This window comes from Chiloscyllium plagiosum, unplaced genomic scaffold (assembly GCF_037043375.1).
Source record: "Chiloscyllium plagiosum isolate Xiang-an unplaced genomic scaffold, Cpla_swu_hap1 HiC_scaffold_16, whole genome shotgun sequence".
NCBI lineage: Eukaryota > Metazoa > Chordata > Chondrichthyes > Orectolobiformes > Hemiscylliidae > Chiloscyllium > Chiloscyllium plagiosum.
Window position 1 is genome coordinate 91,111,013 of NW_028270154.1, and position 26,550 is coordinate 91,137,562.

Here is a 26,550-nt window from a genome sequence, read left to right on the forward strand (position 1 = left end):
GGCCTAGCAGGTATCCTTGCTGCATCTTACCAAACTCGCATCATTAACTAACTCCACCCCATGGCAATCCTCCCTTCTAATTCTAGTCATATCTTAACCATGCTGAACGATACATCACTGCTTAGATATTCTGGAATTGCCTGCAGCCCCTGTTACCATGGCTATCTTTAAAGTCCGTTATGCACCTGGACAGGCACTGTAAGTCCATAGGTACCTGCTTGGCTCTGACATTTATCTCTGACATTTAAAAAAAAATTCACTCATTAGATGTTGGTGTTGCTGGCGATGCCAACATTTATTGCCGATCCCTAATTACCTTTGAGAAGGTGGTGGTGGCTGCCTTTTAAAACTGTTGCAATCTATTAAGTGTAGGCACGTATAGTTTGTATAACACTGAAGGCAATATATTTGCAAGTTCAGATGGTAAACGAACTTGTAGGTGATGTTCTTCCTATGTATTTGATGCCCTTGTCTCTCTAGATAGCAGCAGTCATGGGTTTGGAAGATCCTGTTTCAGGAACCTTGGTGAATCTCTGCAGTTCATAGTAGATGGTGCACACAGCTGCCACTGAATGTCAGTGGTGGAGGGTGTGGATGTGCTAACAATCAGATGGGATGCTTTGCCCTGGAAGTTGTCAAGCTTCTTGAGTGTTATTGGAGCTGCACTTATCCAGGCAAGTGGGGTTATATTCCATCACACTCCTGGCTTGAGGGTTCCTAGTCTCTGACCTGCTCTTGTATTCTGTGGCTGCTTCTATTCACTGGACAGTGGTGTTACACTTCACTGAGGTAGCACGCTGGAAATCAGGCCCTGCAATTCCTGGAGTGTCGTCAAAATTAAAGATTTTATGGAAGTGTGCACAATTCTCTCATTGACCTTTAGACATAGATTGACAGAATGCACAAACCAGGTTTCCATAGTTAACAAGAATTAAATTTTATTCCAATAAACTCCAGCTACAAATAAAGAATTGTGAACTGTTAGCACTCTAATCACCTTGTAAACTCTTTCATATGTAAGGAAAAATAAGTGTTCTGGATAGAGAGAAAACTGGGAAAGCAATTCAGTGGTCTCTCTTCATAGGATTTGCTGAGATGGCTCTTGTGCTGATCAAATGCTGATTTTTTTAGTTTGTTTCTCTGGAAGTTCTCATTAGTTTGCAGAAGGGTCAGAGCTGAGTCACACTTACAAAGGTCTCTGTCTTATTCATTAAAAGCCACAACTTATAGCAACTGCTGGAGGAAAAATAAATGGGCTTTATTCATGCTTAAAGTAGCTTTTACTGCAGAGAACAGAGAGGTCTGGAGTTGGTAGAGCTTTGAAGATTTCTCTGTCTCTTGTTCAGATCCCAGGTGTTCAGCTATCTGAGAACCTATCACATAGATGGTGGCAAGCAGAAGGTCTTTGTCATCAATATCTTGTCACAAATCCACAGACTAAAAAGCTACTTGTTGTCAACCAAAACTCCATTTGTACATGACGTTTTGGTTTCAACTCATCTCAACCTACACTTCAGCCACTGCTGGAACCAGTAGCTGTGTATACGGTGCTTCCAGTGAGTGTCAGGTTACTTGTTCTTAAAACATACAGTAATCATTAAGCAATCTTGGCTTTAAAACAGTGCTTCTCACATTTCAGTCCACAATTAAAAATACAGGAAAATAAAAAGACATAACTTTTACAATGGTAACTCCCAGGATGTTGATGATAGAGAATTTAGTGAAAGTTATGGATGCTAAATGTATTCAAATATAGAACTCACTGTATTTTGCTATGAAGGGCCATGGGACTAGGAATTAGGGATTTGGTTTGGTGATGGGTGGTGGTGGATGGTGATAGGTGAATGCAGAAGGGATGAAGTTTTAGATGAAGTTCAATATGTGGGTGGTCTGCATATGGTGGAGTGATTGGTGGAAGTGGACTGTCTAGGTAATGAGCGGTAAAATGGGACATGGTAGTTTTGGCAGTGTTGGGGGCTGGATGTGGTGAACAGACAAGGCCTGGTATTGACAGTGTCTGCCCTGAGCAGCATTCCTTCCATCACTTTCCATTCTCTAGATGCAAAATACTGGGAAAATGCCCAAAGTGAATGGAATCAGTATCACTTTAATGGATTAAAGTGCAGGATCCACATCCAAAAGGTCAAAGCCAATGAAGGACAAACCATTATCTGTGCTGTGGGAGCTGCAGGCCATCACTTCATTACCTGCCATGTAATTTTAAAATTTGTCAATACTGAATGCTGTGAGAAGTTGGAACCTTGATGTGGGTCTCAGTAAGCTGCAGGGACTCCCTTTTCAATTGCATTGGGTGCTCATTCAGCTGGATGGCACCTTCACATTGCTGCACATGCTGAGCATGAACATGGATGGATGATGGGATCATGTTCTTTGTCATCAGGCTGCAGCATGTCTCAGAAAATGAGACATGGATGCAGCTTATGTCATCAATGCTTTTTCTGTGATCTAATAATGTCTTTGGCTCCTTGTGTTCCCAATGTCGGTCATTTCCACTAAGAATCTCGTGCCCTGTTGCTGGTAGCACGTTGGTCACTGCAATTGCCTACCAAAGATGCAGAAGGACCAGGGTCAACGGTGAGCCTAGGAGCAGCAGCAGCCTCTCCATAACCCCATCCTGGGGTGTGCAGGAGATCCAGAATATTTGTAGTCCACACTTCATTTCCTGAGGATGAGTGAGGCACAGTGCCACTGCAGGCTTTGTCAGTTTCAAAACATCTTTTTAAGAATTCATTCACAGGGTGTGAATGGTATATGGGTTACAGTCAGGGAATGGAAAGAGAACGGGCAGACAGTGCAGGGATCCCCTGTGGCCATTCTCCTCAATAATAAGAACACCGTTTTGGGTACTGTTTGGGTGGGGGGGGGGGGGGGGGGGGGGAGGGGTGAGTGGACTTACCAGGGGAAAGCCATAGTGGCCAGGTCTCTGGCACTGAGCCTGGCACTGTGGCTCAGAAGGGAAGGGGGGTGCAAATAGAAAAGCACTAGTAGTAGGGGACTCAATAGTTAGAGGAACAGACAGGAAATTCTGTGGTTGTGAATGGGAATCCCAGAAGGTATGTTGCCTCCCAGGGTCCGAGATAAAAATTTACAGATGACACTAAGGTCAATGGAGCTGTGGATAGTGCCGCAGGACATTGCAGATTACAGAGGGGCATAGATAAGCAGTAGAACTGGACTGAGAGGTGGCAAATGGAGTTTAATGCAGAAAAGTGTGAGGTGATTCACTCTGGAAGGAGCTACAGGAATAAAGAGTACTGGGCGAATGGTAAGTTTCTTGGTAATGCAAATGAGCAGAGAGATCTCAGTGTCCATGTACATAGATCCCTGAAAGTTGCCACCCAGGTTATAAGGATTGTTTAGAAGGCATATGGTGTGTTAGCTTTTATTGGTAGAGGGATTGAGTTTCAGAGCCATGAGGTCTTGCCACAGTTGTACAAAACTCTGGTGCGGCTGCACTTGGAGTATTGCATATAGTTTTGATCACCGTATTTTAGGAAGGATGTGGAAGCTTTGGAAAGAATTCAGAGATTATGTTGCCTGGTATGGAGGGAAGGTCTTATGAGGAAAGGCTGAGGGACTTGAGGCTGTTTTCATTAGAGAGAAGAAGGTTGAGAGGTGACTTAATTGAGACATATAAGATAATCAGAGGGTTAGATAGGGCGAACAGTGAGAGCCTTTTCCTCGGGTGGTCATGAGGGGATATAGCTTTAAATTGATTGGCAATAGATATAGGACAGATGTCAGATAGTTTCTTTACTCAGAGAGTAGTAGAGGCATGGAATGCACTGTCTGCACAATAGTAGACTCGCCAACTTTAAGGGTATTTGAATGGTCATTGAATAGGCATATGGATAAAAACGGAATAGTGTAAGGTAGATGGGTTTCAGATTGGTTCCACAGGTTGGCACAACATCGAGGGCGAAAGGGCCTGTACTGCACTGTAAAGTTCTCTGTTCTATGTCTCTGACCGAGTCTACAAGATTCTGAAGGGGGAGCATGAGCAGTCATAAGTCGTGATGCACATTGGCACCCATGACATAGATAGGAAAAAGGATGAGGATATAAAAAGTGATTTCAGGGAGTTAGATTGGAAGCTAAAAAGCAGGATGAGCAGAGTAGTAATCACAGGATTACTACTAGTGCCACGTGCTAGTCAGTAACAGAAAAGGAGGAGTCACTTTATTGGGTGTTTTCTATAGACTCCCCAATACCAGCAGAGAGATGGAAGAACAGCTTGGACAATAGATCTTGAAAAGGTGCAGGTGTAACAGAGTTGTTGTTATGGGTGATTTCAACTTCCCCAATATTGATTGGAACCTCCTTAGTGCAGATGGTCTAGATGGAGCCGATTTTGTCAGGTGTGTTCAGGAAGGATTCCTGACACAATATGTAGATAGGCTGTCTAGAGGGAAACCATATTAGATTTGGTGCTCGGCAACGAGCCAAGCCAGGTCTCAGATCTCTCGGTGGCCACACCTGCCTCACCTTTACCATAGCCATAGAGAGGGATAGGAACAGACAGTGTGGAAAGGTATTTAACTGGGGAAGGGGAAATTATACTGCTATTAAACAGGAGCTGTTGAGTATAAATTGAGAACAATTAGTCTACATTAGTCTACAAATGCACAACAGAAATGTGGAAGCTGTTTAAGGAGCACTTGTTGCAAGTGTTAGATAACTTTGTCCCACTGAGACAGGTAAGGGATGGTAAGGTGAAGGATAACACGAGGAGCTTCTCGTCAAGAGGAATAAGGAAGCTTACTTAAAGTTGAGGAAGTAAGAATCTGGCACAACTTTAGAAGATTACAGGGAAGGTAGGAAAAAACTCAAAAATGGACTGAGGAGAGCTAGGAGTGGGCACGAAGAAGCCTTAGTAGGAAGGATTAGGAAAAACCCAAAGGCGTTCTACGTGAGGAATAAGAGAATGATCAGAGAGAAGGTAGGGCTGATCAGGGATAGTGGAGGGAACTTGTGCCTGGCATCTGAAGAGGTAGCAGAGGTATAAATGAGTTTTTTGCTTCGGTTTTCATCAAGGAAAGGGAACTTGTTGTAAATGAAAACTTAGAGGAGCTGGGATACAGTCTTGGCCAGATCAAGATTGATGAAGTTGATGTGCTGGAAATTTTGGAAAACATTTCGATTGATAAGTCCCCAGGGCCAGATCAGATTTATTCTAGGTTGCTCCGGGAAGTGAGAAAGGAGGTTGCTAAGCCGCTGGCGAGAATATTTGCCTCCTCACTCTCCACAGGAGTTGTACTGGAGGATTGAAAGGAGGCGAATGTTGTTCCTCTTTTCAATAAGGGTAATAGGGAAATCCCTGGCAATTACAGACCAGTCAGTCTTACATCTGTGGTCAGCAAAGTTGTGGAAAGAATGCTGAGGGATAGGACTTATGACTATTTGGCAAAGCATAGTGTGATTAAAGGCAGTCAGCATGGCTTTGTGAGGGGAGGTCATGCCTCAAAGATCTTATTGAGTTCTTTGAGGAGGTGTCAAGACAGGTCGACGACTGTACAATCATCAAACGATTCTAACCTAATGATTGAGGAAAGGTCATTGACGAAGTAGCTGAAGAGGTATCTTAGTAGTAATTTCTTGGATTTCAGATGATTGGCAACAATCATAACCGTCTAATTTTGTGCTGGGAAGAACTGCAACCAGTAAAACTTTCTCCCTATTCCTGCTGATTTCATTTTGGTTAGGGCTCCATAATGCCATGTTTGTCAAGTGCTGCATTGATGATATGAAGGTTCACTCACCTTTTGAGTTGTTATCTTGCATCCATGCTTGGATCATGGTTGAAATGAGATCAGGTGCTGACTGGTTATAGTGGAGCCCAAACTAAGCACCAATGAGTAGGTTACAGCTGTGTAATTGCTACTTGATAGCATTGCTGTAACACCTTCCATCATTTTGCTGGTTGAGAGTACACTGACAGTAAGTAATTATCTGCATTAGACTTTTCCTCTTTTGTGCGGACTGGAATACCTGGCCAATTTACCACAATTTTTGGATGGATTCCAGTGTTGTAACTGTACCGGAACAGCTTGGCTTGGGGCATAGTTAATTTTGGATCACAAGTCTTCAGTCCTACTGCCCAGGATGTTGTGAGGGCCCACAGCCGTTGTTGTCTCCAGTGCACTCAGCCATTTCTTGATTTCATATGGAGTGAAATAAATTGGCTAAAAACAAGCATCTGTTTTGTTCGGACCTCAGGAGGAAGCTAAAATGGATCATCCTTTTGTGCTTCCAGTTGAAATTTGTGTCAAGCTTCTTGTGTATTGGTTGAGTTGCAAGTGATAGTGTTATAAAATGCTGTTCTCATGTGAATCCCAAGAAAAATGTTCACCCCATCATCTATCAATGCAGAATACCAGCTGTCAAGTTATCAAACACGCATTTTCATTCATTCTCCAAGATTTTACTGAGAATACTGTCACAATGACACAGTTGATTTCATTCCTGCTGTTGAAATAATCACGGCTGTTCAGTATTCAGAAGAGATGAACATGACCAATTAATCTCAATAAAAATCAGACTCAGCATCTGAAGTTAATTTCAGCAATTAATATTCCTGTCAGTGCTAAACATATATGATAGGCTGCACATAACCCAATTTCAGGTTTTCTCAAGACAACAACCACATCATCTTGCTTTGTGCTAAGTATGACTCTAACTAGCACAGACTTCAGTTTTGCTTAGGGTCCCTGATGCCATACTCTGTTAAATTGCTGGCTTCATATGAAGGAGTCACTGTCACCTCACCTCTGGAGTTCAGCACTTTTGTCTACTTTTAGATCAAGGCTGTGATAAGGACAAGAGTTAAGTGACCATGGTGGAACCCAAACTGAGCATCAGTGAGCAGGTCATTCCTTTACAGGTCTGATGATGCTGTGGCTTTGAGAGGTGTCCTTTGTCCTCGTTTATTTTAGAGAGAGACTGGGGGACAGGTGTTAAGCGGTCTATGAGAAAATAAACAATTTGTGAAGCCTTGGGTGTTCTTTTAACGTTGGAACAAAGATGCAGCCTGAATGGGTGTGGTCAAGCTCCTACCCACAGACCCAGGATTTTTACTTTTAGCAATCAGCAGAAGCTGCTGAGGTTGTGAAAAGTTGCCACAGCTGAAAGCTGGAGTTCTCTCTCTCAGAATTACTTTTTGATGTTCTTTCCTCCTGGATTAGAGAACAGCATGTAAGACAATCTGTTTTCTGAATTTGCCTTTTGCCAAGGGAGTGTTATGGGACGTTACTAAATTGGAACAGTAACAGTAATCTATACTCTGTTAAATTTTCCAATTGAGTTAAGGTATTCCAATTCCTTCTTTATTTTGTTGTATTTTAACTATAGTAGATGAATAAAGGGCATTTGCTTCAAATCTGGTAGTTTGACCAAATGAATTGCATCTGGAATGTAACATCTTACATTTACTTTAAAATAAGAAAACATTAGGATCTAGCTATCTTCTGAACAGTTTGAGGGGGTTTGGTCTGGTTCATATTGCCTGTCAATGACCTCTTCCATAAGTCTGACAATGACTGAGAGTAGACTAGTAGGGCAGTAATTAGCTTGGTTGAATTTATCCTGCTTTTTGTGTACAGGGGATACCTGGGCAACTTTCCCCATTGTCATAGAGATGTACAGCACAGAAACAGACTCTTCGGTCCAACTCATCCATGTCAACCAGATCGCCTCTCCCTGTAGCTCAGATCCTCCAACCCTGGCAACATCCTTGTAAATCTTTTCTGAACCCTTTTAAGTTTCACAACATCCTTCTGATAGGAAGGAGACCAGAATTGCACACAATATTCCACAAGTGGCCTAACCAATGTCCTGTACAGCCATAACATCACCTCCCAGCTGCTATACTCAATCAGGTAGATGTCAGTGTTGTAGCTGCATTGGAATGGTTTGGCCAAGAGTTTTCTGAGTTCTCGAGCATAAGTGTTCAGTACAATTAATTGGATATTGCCAGGGCTCATAAACTTTATAGTATCCAGTACCTAAAGTCATTTTTAAAATTTCATATGAAGTGAACTGAATTGGTTGAAGCCAGGTGTTTGTGACCTAGAGGACCTGAGGAAGAGACCGAAAGGGACCATGCACTCAGTATGCGACTGCTTCAGCCTTGCCTTTTGCGGTGTTGCACTAGTCTTCCCCATCATTAAGGAACAGGATATGTGTGCAGCCTCATCCTCCTATGAATTGTTTAATTGTCCTCCACCATTCACAACTGGATGTGGTAGGAATGCACAATGTTTAGAAATGTACCATTGGTTGTGATATTGTTTAACCCTAGCTAATGTGTACTGCTTCTGCAATTTGGTATTCAAGTCACCATATTGATATCTCAACTTTAAGTATGCCTGGTACTATTCCACTTGCCCTCCTGAAGCTTAATTGGACCAGGATTGATCTCTCAGTTTGTTGACAGAATGGGGAAATGCTGGGCCATGAGGTTAAAGGTTGTGGTGGAATACTGGTCAGTAGTGATGCTACTGAGCCACTCTTGGTGATAGGCATTGAAGGCCCACATCCTGAGTACATTTGATGCCCTTGCCACCCTCAGTGCTTGCACTAAGTGGAAATATGGAAGTGTATTGATTTATCAGCTGAAGGTGTAAGTGGTAATACTTAGTAAGTAAAAGAAAATTTCTTTGCCTATGTTTGATCTGATGCCATGAGACTTCATGGGGTCCACAGTCTGTTGAGAGTTCCCAGGGCAATTCCCTTCTGACTGTATACCATTGTGTCAACACTATCCTGCTGGTGGGACAGGACACACCCAGAAATGTTAATGGTGGTGTCTGTGACATTGCGTGCAAGATATGGTTCTGTGAGTGTTACTATATATGGCTGTTGCCTGACTTCTTTGTCTGAGACAGCTTTTACAATTTTGGCTTTATCCCTGGATGGGGACGTCTTTGCAGGATTGATGGTGCTGTGTTTGTCTGGTCATTTCTGGTGCCTAGATTGAATCCAGGTGATCCAGCCAATTTAATTCCTTTCTTTAAACTTTACAGCAGTTTGATACAACGGTTTTGCTAGGTTATTTCAAAGGGCATTTAAGAGTCAACTACATTGTTGTTGATCCAGAGTCACATGTCGGCCAGGCCAGATAAGGACAACACTTCATTGGTATTTTACATTGAAAAAATAACTCCTATTTAAACATTCAGTACATTGAAATATTTTCAATTAATCTCTTAGGTGAACAAGCATTTCTATTCTATAAGCAATTGGAGCTGTCCAATAAACACTTATGTGATAGCCGCTTTGTAAAAATGAGTTTGGCCAATCAATCATGCAGCACAAATCCTATAATAGATTATATGAACAGGCACTTTTCTAAATAACTAAACATTTTTTATGAAGTTATTTAACTTTGGCAGTCCGAATCTTAAAGAGTGCCATACCTCCAACAAAGGTGTCCCATGACTGGATCTAAAAGGGGTACTTACCCTTTACTAAAGAGGGAAAATATAAAACATTATTCTAGCCCTCAGTCCTCACATCCTCTTACCTTCCAGACCCCCTCCATGCTCGACCCATGCTAACCATGCAATGTGATGTCCAATGATCCATCGCCTATAGACCCTCATCTCCTGCCTGCCACCTTATGTCCCTCTATGCATTCCCATGTCCTCTTATACCCTTATGCTAACTTATTCTACCCAAGGAGAACAATGGAGTACATAGGAGAACAAATGTAGTTCTCTCATTTCAATATTTTAAGATTACACGTTTTGAGAAAAGCATACATTCATTTTTAAAAAAATCTTTCAGTAGTTCTTGACAGTTCTACACTTGTTCAAAATTCGGAAGGCTTATTGGCAAGTTGGCCTGTTCTCAAGGGGTTATGTATCGTTTACATGCAATCTTGTCTGCATTTAACAATCCAAAGGGTACCTGACCACTGACCAAAGGATCCCCACTGTCAAGGTGTCTTGGGACCATATCTCCACTCCAAAGGTGTACCTTGGCTCATCATGCTCAGACTTCCAGATACCAGGGACTCCAAAATCCAATTTGAGTGTGGGCAACTGGCCACCAGGAACCACATGTGCATGAGCTATCAACCAATCCATGAAAATTGCCCATGGAAATGCCAGGTTCAAGGGCAGGATTCTTTACTCCTTTCAGTACTTGGAGTCATAGAGATGTACAGCATGGAAACAGACCCTTCGGTCCAATCCGTCCATGCTGACCAGATATCCCAACCCAATCTAGTCCCACCTGCCAGCACCGGCCCATATCTCTCCAACCCCTTCCTAATCATATACCCATCCAAATGCTTCTTAAATGTTGCAATTGTACCAGCCTCCACTACTTCCTCTGGCAGCTCATTCCTTACACGTACCACCCTCTGTGTGAAAAAGTTGCCCCTTAGGTCTCTTTTATATCTTTCCCCTCTTACCCTAAACCTATGCCCTCTAGTTCTGGACTCACCCCCCCCCCCCATCACAGGGAAAAGACTTTGTTTATTTACCCTATCCATGCCCCTCATAATTTTGTAAACCTCTATAAGGTCACCCCTCAGTCTCCGACGCTGCAGGGAAAACAGCCCCAGCCTATTCAGCCTCTCCCTATAGCTCAAATCCTCCAACCCTGGCAACATCCTTGTAAGTCTTTTCTGAACCCTTTCAAGTTTCACAACATCTTTCTGATAGGAAGGAGACCAGAATTGCATGCAATATTCCTACAGTGGTCTAACCAATGTCCTGTACAGAAAATGTCCTGTATAGCCGCAACATGACCTCCCAACTCCTGTACTCAATACTCTGACCAATAAAGGAAAGCATACCAAACACCTTCTTCACTATCCTATCTCTCTGCGACTCCACTTTCAAGGAGCTACAAATCTGCACTCTAAAGTCTCTTTGTTCAGCAACACTTCCTCGGACCTTACCATTAAGTGTATAAGTCCTGCTAAGATTTGCTTCCCCAAAATGCAGCACCTCGCATTTATCTGAATTAAACTCCATCTGCCACTTCTCAGCCCATTGGCCCATCTGGTCAAGATCCTGTTGTAATCCGAGGTAACCCCCTTTGCTTTTGTCTCAATGAAGAAACTCTCTGTTGTGGCAAACACCTCAACTAAATTTAAAGTTCTGTTTCCAATATGACTCTTCTTTAAAACTGACTCATTAAGTCAGCAGGACGTAATGCTGATGGGGTGGAGTGGGGGCAGGGCAGTGTGGGGGGGGTGGAGAGTCAGGGTGAGGGAGATATGGAATGGGTGACAGACCTGTCACAATGGGTATAAAGTACAGGGGTACATGAAGAGCTGTGACAGTGATGGTGAATGGGATAGGGGAAGAGTGAGAGAGACCTGTTAGATAGTTGGATGGGGTAGAGACTGTAGTAGTCTGACAGGGCAGAATGTGCAAGGGAGGGGCGAGACTTGTGAGATCAGAGGAGAGGGTTGCTGTTAATTGACTGAATTAATTGACTGTTAATTGAAGAACACCTCTTTCTCCACTGGATTTTTCAGGACAGGATTTAGGTTCCTGGGGTTGGGCATTTATGCCACAACCACAAATATAAAACTGCAATGTTTTAAAGAAGATCACACAACTGATAGAACATGTCTGGGTGTCCAGGGCAGTCATTTTTGTTTTAAAATTTATAATTCCACAGTCTTCACTGGGTGAATCGAGACCCACTGATTATTAAGTCCTGTGTTAAGTCATGTTAACCTTAGGTCAGGAACTTGTGCAGCGTAGGAGGAAGAATCAGTCATGAAAGAATAACAACTTTCATTTAAATTAGGGTTTACAGAGAGACAATTTATTACTCTACATATTTTTTAAAAAACTTGTCCATTTTTACAGTCAATCTGAGACTGATCTAACTTACTGCTAATGAATCGCTCACATTTATTTGGCTGGAGGGAGCAGGCAAATTGGTCAGACAGACAACATAACATGGAATTCCATTGGTTAAATATTTAATAAACACAACAAATGATAAACATTAGTGGTAAAGTTAATTCTCAAGTGTTGCATATCTAAATTTGTATTAGCAATCCTCTCTTTGAGCCTGTTTGCTGACAGCAATAAGCAACACATATGACCAGCTATTACTAAGCCTGTTAGTACAGTGTTAAATACATACTTCAAAACTGTACAGTATTAGCTATGGTATTCCTATGGTTCAAGTACTAACTATTCTGAAGATTTACAAGGATGTTGCCAAGATTGGAGGATTTGAGCTATAAGGAGAGGCTGAATAGGCTGGGGCTGTTTTCCCTGGATCATCGGAGGCTGAGGGTGACCTTTTCGAGGTTCAAAAAATCGCGAGGGTCGTGGATTGGGCGAATAGCCAAGGTCTTTTTCCCAGAGTAGGAGAGTCCAAAATTAGAGGGCATAGGTTTAAGGTGAGAGGGGAAAGATTTAAAACAGATCTAAGGGGCAGTATTTTCACACAGAAGGTGGTGTGTGTATGGAATGAGCTGCCAGAGGAAGTGGTGGAAGTTGATTTAATTATATTATTTAAAAAGCAACTGGATGGATACATGAAGTTTAGAGGACTTTGGACCAAATGCTGGAAAATGAGACTAGATTCATTTAAGATACCTGGCTGGCAGGGACGAGTTGGACGGAAGGGTCTGTGTCTATGCTGCACATCTCTATGATTCTAAATTGACTGACAGATGATTGGAAGCACAAAAAGGAACAGATTTTCTTTTAACAATCTTGAAGTTATGGGACCAGAAATATTGTTGGCAACAGATTCAACTGTTCATGATAATCTTGGAAGCTCATTTCATTTCTGATTTAGATAATCCATTCCTGGGATAAAATTGGACACTTGAAAACAGGCATGGGGATTATGATGTAGGTAACACATATTGTTTGTGATGACAACTTTTAAAAATGCTTATTGTGCATTTTATGCATTACATTCACTGCTGATTGGCTCTATATCTCAGTCGGAGTCCATTTTCCTGTGAAGATAGCCTGCACTATTTAAAGCCAATCTGCACTTCTTAAAGGGAAAGTGCATTCTGGCTGACACAAGTATTGAAGTATCTAAACAGAGAGTGTACTCCAAGGCTCTCAGCTACTGTACTGTTTGGTATAGGTGGAGGAGCTGCCCTATAATACCAAATTAATTATTAGCTATAAAGACTGCTCAATTCATCAGGCCTCATCACTCACCTACCAATAACATTGATCAATCAACATTATGTTTAATATTCTTAACTTCACTTTACCCTCACACATTTAGCAATTTAGCATCGCTGCAGATCAGCGATGAGATATCTGATCTCAGCCAAGGGCAACAGTAATGGCTGTACTAATACTTCTGAGGATGAAAGGAGAAAAGTAATTCAGGACTTCTGTTCCTGACAGCTCTTTAATGATCTGTTTTGTAGATACTTTCCAATCAACTAATTAGAGATAGTCAGCATGGCTCTATGTGTGGGAAATCATGTCTTGTTAACTTGATTGAGTTTTTGAAGAGGTGACAAAGAATATTGATGAAAGCAGAGCAGTTGACGTTGTCAATATGGACTTCAGCAACGTATTGGACAAGGTTCTGCATGGTAGACTAGTTAGTGAGGTTAAATCATGTGAGATCCGGGGAGGGCTAGTCAATTGGATACAAAATTGGCTTGAAGGTAGGGTGATGATAGAGGGCTGTTGTTTGGACTGGAGGCCTGTGGCCTGTGGTGTGACACAGGGATCGGTGCTGGGTCCATCACTTTTCATCATTTATTTAAATGATTTGGATGTGAATTTCAGAGAGATGGTTGACAACAAACAAGGAGATCAAAGGGTGCAGATGCATAATTTCTTGAAAGTGAAGTCATATGGTGGTGAAGAAGGCATCTTGCCTTCATTGGTCAGTGCACTGAGTATAGGAGTTGGGACATCACGTTGCGGTCACAGGACATTGATAAAGCCACTTCGAGAATAGTGCACTGTTAAACTTGAAAGAGTTCAGAAAAGATTTACAACTATGTTGCTGCGATTGAATTATAGGGAGAGGTTGAATAAGCTGGGGCTTTTTTTCCCTGGAGCATGGGAGGCTGAGGGCTGACCTTATAGAGATTTATACAATCATGAGGGGTATGCATAGTGTGAATAGACTAGGTCCAAAAATTTAGGGCATAGGCTTAGGATGAGAGGAGAAAGATTTAAAAGGGACCTAAGGGGCAACTTTTTCATGCAGCGGGTGATGCTTGTATGGAATGACCTGCCAGAGAAAGTGGTGGAGGCTCGTATAATTGCAACATTTAAAAGGCACCTGATGTGTATATGAATAGGAAGGGTATAGACGGATATGGGCCAAATACTGGCAAATGGGACTAGATTTATTTAGATCAGCATGGATGGGTTAGACAGAAGAGTCTGTTTCCGTACTGTATAACTCTAAAACCTACATTTATGTCTTGCAGATTGCACTTACTTCCAGCTATTAAACCATGACACACACATCATCGACTTTACACTTTTCTCTCTCAGGACGAGGTGGTACACAGCTGGAAGTGGGGACAGCAGCATCTAACTGGCAAGAGATCAGTATGGCTTCATGTCATTTTCGTCTTGATTAATATTACAGGAGTTGTCATAATTGATGCTGTGACCAGCAATGGAGCTGAAACAATGGAAGAAGATAGTATGCTCAAAGATAGTTCTCATCACATTGAATTTCCCCCTCATCCCACAATCTCTTCTGAGTTATAGGTTTCTAATTGAGTAAATATACACCTTTTGCTTCCCATGCCTTCCCTCAGCACAGCCTTATATTTATGTTTTTTCTATTATCAGAAACCCGAGGGTTGGAACCAGGTTAGGTCGCAGCAGTAAAGAATGAAGTGGAAGAGCGGGAAAAGCTGACAAGAAAGGAACATTGTGCTTACTCTCATCCTTCGAACTTCAAATACTGACATTTCACATTCTTTCATGTATGGCTTTCAGGGCAGGATTTGCACATGGTACCAAACTGAGCACAGGGAACAAGAGTAGTGCAATTTGCTGGGGGACATGGTTGCTCAGCACTTCCACTACTAAAGAATGAGATGATGACTTCAATGAAGGAATCTAAAATTGATGGGTAGGGATAATGAAACAGTTAGTCCATAGACAGGCCTGTCAGAAATTCTGCAGTTATTGTCAAGCAGCATGCAGGAATCCAGCCCCGACTTGGTGCAGGACTTGCCACAAAGCTATGATCCCATCCTTTCCACTGTGGAAGCAGTGACCAGCTTCATGAGAACATGTGCAGACTCATCCTAACTTGGCATCTGATATTTTAGCTCCATTGTAGCACAAGCAGAAACTCCCAATGTGTGGATGCTGAAGTGGGAGCTCAAACTGAAGCCATTCAAGCCCCACTTGCTGCCACACAAGCTCAGGCTGCCTTTATGCAAACATAGTTTACCACTTTGCAAGATCAAGCTGCTGCCACCAAAGCTCCTGATGCTAGTATACAATGGGCCTGTAGGGTTGTACAACAAACGAGTATTCTGTCCTCAAACACATTGCTAGGATTAATTGCTAAGGTTCCAGCCCCTGAGAGAGGCAGTCTGTCTGTGCAGCATGAGCCTGCAGTCCTCTCCCAGGATAACAGCATTCATTCTGCCTCTACTACATTTCACTTTGCTTTGTATGTAAGCATACAAACCCACACGAATACTGCCCATGCCAATATAGTGCAGTCCAAAGCCACCCTTCTACATGTTTGAGGTTGTCAAGCAAACCTTCTGCAGGCTTTCATATTAAAATTCAGAAGCCTTCCCTCCAGCCATGATGCAGCCATTGGGGTAACATTTCAGTAACACTAGGACAAGCAAAGGCCTTAGCAGGCAGACAATAAAGGAACACACAAGGGTAATTGACTATTTATGGAATATAAGATAGTTTGATACATAAACTTGGTTGGAATGTTTGTTCCATGGTGACTTTTGTCTTTGCATTATGGTTAAAAAGACATTATAACATTTAGTACCAGAGAAAAGGTAAAGTGTGTATAGGGAATTGGGATCTGTTCACTGGTACTGTTTAGGATGAGTCAGGCCAGCTAGAAACAGAATGTCTTAAATTGTCATCTACTTCCTCCTCCTCTTCTGCTCCGCCTCCTCCTACTCTTCTTCAACTGTTCACCATATACCTGGTGGCAAGAGTTGTGCTCCAGTCATGATGACATCATTGTGTAGCCTGCAGCAAACCATGATGCACAGTCTGCTAATAACTGTAGGTATCCTCCGGCATGTCCAGGTAATGAAAGGATTACTTAATTATCCAATTTCATGGGGCAACATAGCTGGTTTTATATGCATGCTATCCACTTGTGAATGAGTTAAGAATTAAAATCATGAGTTGGATCATCAGCTGATAGTCCTTGCACCAATAGCTTCCAATGGGTTAGCCACAGTAGCTCAAATGCAGATGGTACAGCAGACTAACACAGAATGAATGTGTCATGACTGCTGTCAGGATATCAAGCATTGACCAGTGTGGTAAAATGAGCCTGGTTACACATCCATTGCATATTGAGGGATGTTGGTCTTTGGATTGCAGTAAATGTCTGAATGGATATGCAACAAGTGCAAGGCAGCTTATGTATAATCTATGGCATCTTGTGTCATCCTGGGGAAGCCATCTGCTCACTCTGTCTGCTTCTCACTGACATGAAAGAATTAAATGTATTCAACTGTCTTTGTGTGCAGAGCTCACTGCATATACAACAGTGAATGGTAAATTGAGAGGTGTTGCAAATATTACCTGCACAAGCATGGAAGGGGCCAGATACATAAAAACGTATGGCCACAGCCATATTCGCAGTCATCGGCAGTGCAGTACTCTGAGCATGGAGGCTATAACAACGGCAGATTTCAATGGAGGCCTCCTCACTGAAGTCGAACTCAAGGTTTTTCGCTGAGATGGAAGAAGAATTGCTGTCTAAAGGTGGACTTGCTGCTGAGAGTTCTTCTTCCACCTTTCACGCTGTCTCTTGCAGCAGCTCCTACTTTTTGTACGTCTGTTCATTCTCTTATTACACCAGAGGCCAAAAGATGCAAAACACTCCATTCATGTGCGCAGTAAATGATCTGTGCAAACTCCTTGTGAGTTCAGGACCAAATCCTGCAAAAGCTGCTGCACCAGTCTGTAGATTTCAGTAACTTTGAGTAACAGCCGAAACCACCAAATAGTTCTGCAAACTCAGAAAGAAGCAGTACACATCAATCAGCAACTAAAACTGAAAATAGATAATGGTCTCTTCAATGGTATAGTACAGTCCTCCAAATTTCAGTCCGCTTTTCCAGTGCCTCCAACGAATTTGCTTGCTGCTTCTGTGTCTGCCTATGCGCTTGCTGAAGTTCTTTATGCCCGACACCATGGGGTCACCTTGTGACTGGGGTTGTTCAGGGGGCTGGTCTCTGGCAATCCTTTGTATGCTAATGACCTGGGGTGTTTCTCCCTCCATCAGACTCAGAGCCATGCTCACCAGAATGTGCTCCTGACTCTAACCTAGTGAAAGTACTCAATGATATGTCTACATCTAAGTTGGTGGAGCATGCAGGAGGCAGTCTTTTTGGTGTATCATCTGAGGGATCTGTGTTTTTCTGCCTCAGAGCTAGAAATGCTTTAAGTTGAATGGAATTGAATTTATTGATGCGTGTACCGAGGCACAATGAAAAGCTTTGTCTTGCAAGTAATACAGGCAAATCACAGAGTTAAATAGCATAGGTAAGTAAATAATAGGTAAACAGCAGCAAAAACAAAAAAAACACAAAGAAAAAACACAGGTACAGGCGAATGCTAAGTGTTTGTGAGTCCAATCAGTATTCTCACAACAATAAGGTAGAAACTGTTACGAAACTGGTTGGTGCGTGTGTTCAGGTTTCTGTACCTTGTCCCTGATGGTAGAGGTTGTAGAAAAACATTGCCAGGGTGGGATGGATTTTTGAGAATGCTGGCGGCCTTTCCTTGACAGCAGGCCTGGTAGGTGGATTCTATAGATGGGAAGTTAGCCTTTGTGGTTGTCCGGGCCGAGTTCACCACTCTCTGTTACCGACTCCGATCTTGAATGGTACAGTTGCCATACTAGGTACTGATACATCCAGACAGAATGCTCTCGATGGGGCACCTATAAACGTTGGCAAGGGTATTCACTCTCATGCCAAATTTTCTCAGCTGCCTGAGGAAGAAGAGACGTTGTTAGGCCTTTGTAACCAGTGCGTCCACATGAAGAGTCCAAGAAAGCTTGTTGTGGATGACCACTGCCAGGAGCTTCTCACTCTCCACTCGTTCCATCTCTGTGTTGTTAATGTGTAGGGGGGCATGAGTAACATCCCGCCAAAAGTTAATAATGAGTTCCTTGGTTTTGCTGGCATTGAGAGCTAGGCTGGTGCTGTAGTCTCCTCTGATGGTCCTGATGAAAGAGGGCGGCCTTTGGCTGCGTCACTCTATCCTACAGGACCTCTGGTCCCTATTGGCAAAGCAGCGAACTTGCCTCTGTCAGCCATCTCTGGAGCGATTCATCAGGCATAGGAATTGTGCAGGGCAGCTCTTGACAACTTCATTTTAAATTTGGTACAGGGAGTCCCAGAAGGTCTTGGCAATGGGGAGGACTACTGCTACTGATGAGTGAAGCATTGGTGGTAGCACAGAGGCAGGTGCATAGATAATGAGGCAAGCTGCAGAGAAAAACACAGAAAAATCTGCCAGAGCTCATGATGAGAAACCCTCCATGAAACACTCCAAAATTACCAGTCAATTTGTGGAAAAAAACGCCCTATGTTTCTATACTTCCATACTAGTTATGTACCAGATCCTTAATCTTGCTATATTCACTGTCATTTCTTTGTGCAAAACAGAACCTCTTAATGCTGCTATATTACTCAAGAACGAAGAGGTGGGAAAGGAGATTGGCAGGCAGGACAGGTCATAAGGACGGTGCCGAGCTGGAAGGTTGGAACTGGGGTAAGGTGGGGGGAGGGGAAATGAGGAAACTGGTGAAGTCCACATTGATGCCCTGGAGTTGAAGTGTTCCGAGGTGGAAGATGAGGCGTTCTTCCTCCAAGCGTCGGGTGGTGAGGGAGCGGCGGTGGAGGAGTCCCAGGACCTACATGTCCTCGGCAGAGTGGGAGGGGGAGCTGAAATGTTGGGCCACAGGGTGGTGGGGTTGATTGGTGCGGGTGTCCCGGAGATGTTCCCTGAAGCGCTCTGCGAGGAGGCGTCCAGTCTCCCCAGTGTAGAAAAGACCGCATCGGGAGTAAAGGATACAATAAATGATATTGGTGGATGTGCAGGTGAAACTTTGATGGATGTGGAAAGCTCCTTTAGGGCCTTGGATGGAGGTGAGGAAGGAGGTGTGGGCGCAGGTTTTACAGTTCCTGCAGTGGCAGGGGAAGGTGCCAGGACGGAGGGTAGTTTTGCAGGGGGGTGTGGACCTGACCAGGTAGTCATGGAGGGAACGGTCTTTGTGGAAAGTGGAAAGGGGTGGAGAGGGAAATATATCCCTGATGGTGGGTTCCATTTGGAGGTAGCGGAAAAGTCAGCGGATGATGCGGTTAATGTGAAGGTTGGTAGGGTGGAAAGTGAGGACCAAGGGGTTTCTGTCCTTGTTACGGTTGGAGGGTGGGGTTTGAGGGCGGAGGTGCAGGATGTGGATGAGATGCTTTGGAGGGCATCTTCAACCACCCTCCCCTCTGACCTATCACCTCCATCCCCACCCCCATTCACCTATTGTACTCTTTGCTACCTTCTCCCCAGCCCTCCACCCCCTCCATTTATCTCTCCACCCTGGAGGCTTCCTGCCTCTATTCCTGATGAAGGGCTTTTGGCCGAAATGTTGATTTTCTTGCTCCTCGGATACTGCCTGACCTGCTGTGCTTTTCCAGCACCACTCTGATCTAAGCACTTCATACTAGTTTGTTTGTGTATGTTTTTTTCCCCCAGGAAATGAAATCTTAAAACCCAAAGATTATTTGCAATATTAATGCAGAAACACTTAATAAAATGGTATGATATTCTTTTGTCTGTTTTCTAACAGCTGTCATGCTATTTATTTCATATAGGCTAATACTGCCATTATAAACCAAAGGACTTCTATATAAAAGCACTAAATTCATAAATTCATAACATTATAGCACAAAAGGCAATTTACAGACTTGAGTAACTATGTAGCAAAACATAGATACTGAGATATATCTCTTGACTACAAAGTGAGATATTGAGATGTATCATTTTTAACTGCAGTGTTCTGCCACCACTTATGTATGATACTGAGCCAGGCTCACACAGACCCAGGGTTTAGGTTTGCTCTCAGTTTGGGTTTGGAGTTGGCTGTCGAAGCTGCAGCAAAAAGCTTGCGTTCTCTCTCTGCTGCTAGATTGTTTCTTTCAGTGTTTCTATCTTCTCCAGTCCAGGAGAAAGGAAATGATGAAAACCTGTTTTGCTGAATTTGCCTTTGCTAAGAGTATGCTTATGGGATGCTGCGTTATTGGAACAATTGATGATTAGTCATTAAATAATACACTATTTTATAAGTATTTCAATAGAGTGAAAGTTACGCCAATTCTTTTCTTTTTGCTTGTATTTTAACTGTGAGGTAAGAATAAAGTGTGTTTTGCTTGAAACCTAGTACAGGTGCACAATCCTTTATCCAAAATGCTCGGGCCCAGCTGGGGTTTTTGGAATTCAGAAATTTTTGAATTTAAGAATAAGTGACAGTTTGATGGTGAAATTTTCAAAAATCTTTCCAAAGAGCAGACTCATTGTGAGTACTACAGGCCCTGAGATAGAATTGAGGCCTGCCAGTGCAGGACAATGCACACACACCCTCCACTCCACCACCACCCCACATCGCATCTGAGTGACACGCATCAAGTGGGTGTGGAGTTGCGTTAACTGTTTGCATGCCAAAAAACCTTGTTAATGAGAAAAAAACTTAACAAGAAAACCTTCAGATTTCAGAGTTTTTCGGATTTCGGGATTTTGGATAAAGGGTTGTCTACCTGTAGTGGACCAATCGAATCACATCTAGAATACTTATACTTCCCCTTCATAAAATAAACAATTAGAGCCTAGGGTATCGCCTTGATATATTTTGAGGAGATTTGGTCCAGTTTGCAACACCCTTTTCCCTCTCTCTCTCTCTCTCAGGTCACCATCTTCAATGTACACTATTCACTTTCTCCCCCATACCATGATTAATATAAATACCAACCTTTCCCAGCTATTTCCATTTCTGATGAAGGATTATTGGACTCGAAACATTAACTCTGTTTTTCTCTTTATCAAGTCTGCCAGACCTATTGAGTTTCTCCAGCATTTTCTGCTCTGGTCTTTCACTTGTTTCTTCTACAAAACTGAACTGACCTAGTTTTCATTCTACAAAAAAGAAAGATAAATCAACAGTTATTCTTTTTTTCATGGAACTAATACTGAATTCCTGTAGAAACAAAAGCATGGTAATAATGATAGCAAGGAATATGAAGTGAATAGCAGCAATGTAACTTCTTTAAGTAGGCAGTCCATTACACAAAGCTACTGCCTTTCCCATAAACTGGAAATATATTTTGGTCACTGTCCCCTTAAAAAAGACAATATAGAGTCCATAATAATTGTGATACAAGTCAATACCTTGGGTAAAAAACTAACAGGGTGGGGTGAGGTAAGTGGAAACAACAAACACCCTGGAAGTAAGGTCAGGGACCAGCCAACTGGCTGGTTGGAAACCTGCACCACAGTCATAAAGTGCTGCAGGCAAGCTGAACAAGTTCCAGTGGGACTTCCACCTCTTACTGTGAAGGTTCCACTCTCTAGAGCTACCAGTCATTCCGATTAGAGATGGGGTGGTGGTGTAGTAATGTCATTGGAAATCAAGAGACTCAACCTAACATTTTGGGGATGTAATTTCAAATCCGACAATGGCAGGTGATAAAATTTTCATTGCAATAAAATTCAACATTATTTTTAAAAAGTTAGTTTGGTTGTAAACAGGTAATCATTGTCAATTGCCATAAGTACTCATCTTGTTCACTAATGTCCTTTAAGGAAGAAAATCTGCTTTCCTACCTGATCTCACCTACATGTGACATGTATGACTCATAACTGTCTTCTGAAATGACCCAGCAAGTTGCTCAAAACAAGGCAATTAGCGATAAACAATAAATACTAGCCCAGCCAGTGACACCCATTTGTCATGAATAAATTTTTTAAAATCTTATTGGCCAGTAGCAGTCCTGGCAGCAAAAGAACTTTGAAACAGGTGCTGCTTGGACTGCAGGCAGGTGCAGGGAAGACACCCACGGATCCCCACATCCAGTTAAGTCTGGGGCATTTGTACGGGGGATTTCTGACAATTCAGGTAGGGCTTGAGAGGTGTGGGTGTGTTTTAAAGAACATAGGTATGAGAAGTGGAGGGTCCAAAACACTGGACAAGGGGCACCTTCCATTAACAGCATTCCCTAACTTCCTAACGTTTTAAGCATTTTATTAACAAAATATGAAACCAACTCCCATCCTTCTGTTCCAACTAGCTGCATTATGGCCTGGACAGCATAATATGTGCTTTTAACCCACTCAGTTGTGGGTGGATTGATAATTTTGGTCACCCACCCCAGTCAAATCCCATCTGGTTTGGCATGTATTATTCAGTCCCATATCTTGCACAGAGCTATACAACACCACCAGTGGCTGTTATTATTCAACGGAAAGGCTGATATGATTTTTTTCAAACATATAGTTCTGTACTTTCATACAGTCAGGTGTTCCTGGTTTTCAGAGAACAAGTCATTCCCTTTAATTTTAACTGTGGTATCTTCACAGTTAATGCACAGTCTACTCCTAAATCTGTTTGACAGTGTCCCAGAAGGTGACCTAATTCTCAATCATGCAATATCATTTTCTATTTCCTATCATTGCAGTTATGAGGCCATAATTTGCCATGGTTGTTTGTTATACCATCCATTAACAGTTCAATTGCCCAAAACACGGAGAGTATTTATTTTGTAGTTTTTAAATGTAATCTTGCAGACAGAAATGCCCAAAGAGAATATTCATATATTCATCTGGGGCAGATCCAAATTGTGAGGATGAAGTAACAAAGATAAATCATGTTATTCAAATATGAAGAGCAAGTCCTCGTAGACCAGACTACCCCTCATTCATATCAATCTAGTTAGAAAGGGATAATGCTCACTTTAATGTTGTCTGGTTTTTTTTCTCTGATGCAGAGCATACCTCACCACAAAATGAGGTGCAAATCAGTGTCAATTGGTAGCTATCTAATTTTCTTCCTGTTTACTCTTTTAGGTAAGATTAAGATGGGCATTTCAAGCTCTTTACTAAGCATCTAATCTCCCACCTCTTAAAGTCTATCCATCATCTACAAGGTTCAGAACAGAAGTGTGATGGTTATGGCTGTGGCTAGAGATTAACATTGCATTAAAAAAACAGGTGTTGCTGCCTTCCCACTGGAGAAAGTGAGGACTGCAGATGCTGGAGATCAGAGCTGAAAATGTGTTGCTGGAAAAGCACAGCAGGTCAGGCAGCATCCCAGGAACAGGAGAATCGACGTTTCGGGCATAAGCCCTTCTTCAGGAATCTGGAGTCAATATCCTTCTCCTCTAACAATGGTGTGCTGTTGCTGCAATATTATGATTTACAGCAACGCATCAACATTACATGAACCACATCTCTATCATCTGCAACCTCTATCATTAACAAAACAAGAGCAGTAATATCATCAGAACATAATTAGCTCAGATACCCCTCCAAAGCACTGTCCTAATCCAATCTCTTTACTTTTACTATTCTTCTAACCCCACCCAATACCAAATATTTCTTCTGCTATAGCTCATTGAAATATACTAGACAGAGGTCCACTTTTCTTTGGAAGTGATATCATCCGGATATACAACGTAATTATTGTTACTGTATATCATTTATTAAAAACTTTCAAGATACCATAGTCATATTGTAAGGGGAGTAGATAGGCGGTTCTGTGGCCGAAAACGGGACTCCCGGATGGTATGTTGCCTCCCAGGTGCTCGGGTCAGGAATGTCACCGATCGGCTGCAGAGCATTCTAAAAGGGAAGGGTGAACAGCCAGTTGTCGTGGTGCATATAGGCACCAACGATATAAGTAAAAAACGAGATGAGGTCCTGAGAGCAGAATTCAGGGAGCTAGGAGAGAAGTTAAAAAGGAGGACTCAAAAGTAGTGATCCTGGGATTGCTACCAGTGCCATGTGCTAGCCAGCGTAGAAATGAAAGAATAGACAGGATGAACACATGACTTGAGGGATGGTGTAGGAGGGAGAGGTTCAGATTTGTTGGACATTGGGACCAGTCCTGGGGAAGGTGGGACTATTACAAATTGGACGGTCTACATCTGAATCAGACTGGAACTAATGTCCTTGGGGGAGTTTTTGCTACTGCTGTTGGGGAGGTTTTAAACTAATGTGTTAGGGGGCTGGATAGGAAGAGAAGTAGACAGCGAGGTGGAAACTGGAGACTGTAAGAATCATGAAGTTAGCATTAATAAGGGGAAGAGTAGGCAGAGAGCAGATGAACACAAAAGAACTGGTGGCCTGAAGTACATATACTTTAATGCAAGGAGTATAGTGGGTAAGGCAGATGAATTTAGGGCTTGGATTGGTGCCTAGGAATATGATGTTATTGCAAACTTGGTTGAAGGAAGGGCATGATTGGCAACTAAATGTTCCAGGATATAGACACTTCAGACAGGACAGGGAGGGATGTAAAAGGGGGTGGAATTGCATTGCTGGTCAGGGACAATATCACGGCTGTGCTAATAGAGGACACTATGGAGGGCTTGAGCAGTGAGACATTATAGGTGGAGCTGAGAAATAAGAAGGGCGCAATTACATTGTTGGGGCTGTATTACAGGCCTCCCAACAGTGAGTGTGAGGTAGAAGAACAAATAGATAAACAGATTATGGAAAGATGTAGAGGCAATAGGGTAGTGGTGATGGGAGATTTTAATTTTCCCAACATTGACTGGGTACGTTTAGCGTCAGAGGTCTGGATGGGACAGAATTTATAAGAAGCATCCAGGAGAGTTTTCTAGAACAGTATGTAATAGTCCGACGAGGGAAGGGGCCATATTTGACCTGGCGTTGGGGAATGAGCAAAGCCGGGTGGTAGAAATTGCGGTGGGGGATTTCTTTGGGAACAGTGAACACAATTCTGTAAGTTTTAGAATACTCGTAGACAAAGATGAGGGTGGTCCGAAGGGAACAGTACTAAACTGGGCCAAGGCCAATTATATCCAAATTCAGCAGGAGCTGGGAAATGTAGATTGGACACAGCTATTTGAAGGGATAGTCCACATTTGAGATGTGGGAGGCTTTCAAAGATAGGTTCAAGATAGTGCAGGATAGGCATGTCCCGTTGAAAGCAAAAGATAGGAAAGGCAAGATTCGTGTACCGTGGAGAAATCATACAACTAGCCAAGAGGAAAAGGGAAACTTACATAAGGTCCAGGCAGCTAAGAACAGAACGGACCCTGGAGGAATATCAGGAGAGTAGGACAGGTCTTAAACAAGGAATCAAGTGGGCTAAAAGGGGTCATGAAATGGCTTTAGCGAGCAGAATTAAGGACAATCCTAAAGCCTTTTATTCTTATATAAGAAGCAAGCAGGTAACTAGAGAAAGGATTGGTCCACTAAAGGATAATGAAGGAAGGTTTTGTGTCAAACTTGAGAGAATGGGTGAGATTCTAAATGATTACTTTACACCGAGGAGAGGGACATGGAAGAATGTTGAGATTGGAGATAGAAGCTTAATTACTCTGGTCACGTTGACATAAGTAGGAAGATGTTTTGGGTAGGCTAGAGGTTATTAAGATGGGACAAATCCCCAGAACTGGATGAGATCTATCCCAAGTTGCTGAGGGAGGCGAGAGAAGAAATAGCTGTCATTGTAGCATCCTTAAACACAGGTAAGGTGCCGGAGGACTGAAGCGTTGCTCATATTGTTCCCCCTGAACAAGAAGGGTAATACGGATATTCCGGGTAACTACAGACCAGTGAGCCTGATGTCAGTGGTGGGAAAGTTGTTGAAAAAGGTACTGAGGGATAAAAGCTACTTATATTTGGAAAATAATCGGCTTATCAGTGATAGGCAACATGGTTTTGTGTGGGGGAGATTGTGCTTCACCAACTTAATAGAGTTCTTTGAGGAAGTGACCAAGTTGATAGATGAAGGAAGGGCTGTAGATGTCATATACATGGGCTTTAGTAAGGCATTTGATAAGGTTCCCCATAGTAAACTAATGGAGAAAGTGAAGTCACATGGGGTGCAGGATGTTCTAGCTCGGTGGATAAAGAACTGGTTGAGCAACAACAGACAGAGTAGTAGTTGAAGGCAGTTTCTCAAAATGGAGAAAGGTGACCAGTGGTGTTCCACAGGGGTCAGTGTTGGGGCCACTGTTGTTTGTGATATACATAAATGATCTGGAAGAGGGCACTGTTGGTCTGATCGGTAAGTTTGCAGATGACACGAAGATTGGTGGAGTAGCAGAAAGCATAAGGGACTGTCAGAGAG

At 42.7% G+C, this 26,550-nt stretch overlaps 1 protein-coding gene across 3 annotated transcripts in view; it reads right to left on the minus strand.

Annotated features, from left to right (window-relative positions):
* Positions 1-11,792: 11,792 nt before the first annotated feature.
* LOC122556954 (uncharacterized) overlaps positions 11,793-26,550 on the minus strand; it is a 66,097-nt gene continuing 51,339 nt past the window's right edge. For 2 of the 3 annotated variants that reach the window (XR_006313724.2, XR_015759839.1), the window contains 2 exons: positions 21,205-21,368; positions 15,323-18,670 (listed from right to left, as the gene is read on the minus strand). The gene's annotated coding sequence lies outside the window, so the exon portion shown is untranslated. Of the gene's footprint in view, positions 14,626-15,322; positions 18,671-21,204; positions 21,369-26,550 lie in introns of those variants that run through there. The other variant, XR_015759840.1, reaches the window with a different exon arrangement.